This window comes from Rutidosis leptorrhynchoides, chromosome 1 (assembly GCF_046630445.1).
Source record: "Rutidosis leptorrhynchoides isolate AG116_Rl617_1_P2 chromosome 1, CSIRO_AGI_Rlap_v1, whole genome shotgun sequence".
Taxonomy (NCBI): Eukaryota; Viridiplantae; Streptophyta; class Magnoliopsida; order Asterales; family Asteraceae; genus Rutidosis; species Rutidosis leptorrhynchoides.
In genome coordinates this window covers 87,657,501-87,659,473 of record NC_092333.1, presented here as the reverse complement: position 1 = coordinate 87,659,473, position 1,973 = coordinate 87,657,501, and positions in this window count along the sequence as shown.

Below are 1,973 nucleotides of genomic sequence, written 5' to 3'. Positions count from 1 at the left end.
TTATCCAACACAAACTTCCATCACCACAACCCTGGTTATTACTTTTTCTTTTTCGCTGTAGTATCGGCCAAAGAGATTCGCCACCTTCACAACCCATATTGTCATTTCTTGTTTCTGATCGAGAGCAAACAAAAACAACATACGTATATTTTTTTGTAGCTAAGCCGAGAATCACCACCCTTTTGTTTTTAGCTCGGTTCAATACTAACCCATCACCTTTCTGCTCCTCTCTATTAACATGAACCATCACCAAAACTCCACCTTCGAATATTGAATTTTCTTTATTTATATCATCGACCACACAGACCTCACCCACATATAATCACCCTCGGTTTTTCTATCTTACTTCTCGAATCATTGCAACTGTATGTAATCCTGTTGTAACCAAAAGCCAACACCTGCAACTTGATACATAAAATCACGAGTATAATGAAGATAGGATAATTAAGATTCTGTGATGGCGGAGAGTGAGAATAGTGATGATATTATTTTAGGTTTTAAACCAAGTGGTGATCGCCTTTTCTTCTTATGGCCAACAAAGTTAAAAACTCAACAAACCTACTTACAATACTTTAGATTATATTATCCATCGAAACCCATGAAGTTGTGTTGAGCCATGCTAATATGGACTTGCAAATGATAAAACTACTACTTTTTCTTTTTTTAACCGAAAGTGCCAAACCAACTCCCATTAAGATAAAGGTTAGGATAAAGAATGATAATGATGTTGTTGTCTTCTCTGTTCAAGATAGAAATCGAACCCCACTAGCTTCCAATTGTTTATTCACGGGACATATAACCAATTTGAAACAAAATTGGACGTAATTTAGTTAGGGGCCGCAGACTTTTAAATTGTGATGGGTTTTACAAAGTCATGAGATGATAAAATAATGGTGGGGATTAGGAAGAAAGAAATTGGACACCACCTTTTACTAATGGAAGGCATTATATTATATATTTTTTTCGGTTATGAATGATCAAAACAGCAACGAGTTTGGTTCATTTGGACCGTACCATCATATAGCTTAATTGGGCCACGTTCAGTTGTTGGATTAGGCTGCCATAGATTGCGGATCATAAATGGGCCGTACCCTGATGAGTTGGTAAACCGAGAATTGTACTGTGAGTCGTAGTATGCTAGCAACATAAATATATTGGATTGATGGCGATAATGATCATAGTGATAATGTCAATTTTATGTTAATAAATTCGACAAGATAATGATGATGTTAGTGAAGGACATGATGATGTTAATTTGGGTTAAGAAGGAGAAGTAAATGAAACAAAGAAAATACCGGTTATATTTATATAAACATAGATTATATCAGGAAAAACATGAATGGCAGATTGGTTAGGGTGTGGTGTTGAGGAACGAGAGGTCGCGAGTTCGAGCCCGGGCATGGGCGTTTATTTTTAGGCTTGATACTATAAGGTAGCCTTTCTTATTTTATTTTTATTATTATTATTATTATTATTATTATTATTATTATTATTATTATTATTATTATTATTATTATTATTATTATTATTATTATTATTATTATTAACATTAAAATTAACATTATAATTAAAAATATTATTATCATTATTATTACATTCATTAACATGATTTTTACATAATTTTAATTACATTACTTTTATTATCATTGTTACAATATTATTATTACTAAAAAAAAATTTGACTATTATTATTATCAAAAATTGTTATTTTCATTATTACTACTAAGATTACTATTATTAATTTACTCAATAAATATTATATATAAGAAAAATATATTTATTACATAAAACATAACTATACTGGTATTCGTATAATAAATACTAAGTATTTATCTAATATATATAAAATAAATATAGTTAATTAAGCCATTAATGAAACATAAGTTACTAGAATAACAACTATATATATATATATATATATATATATATATATATATATATATATATATATATATATATATATATATATATAT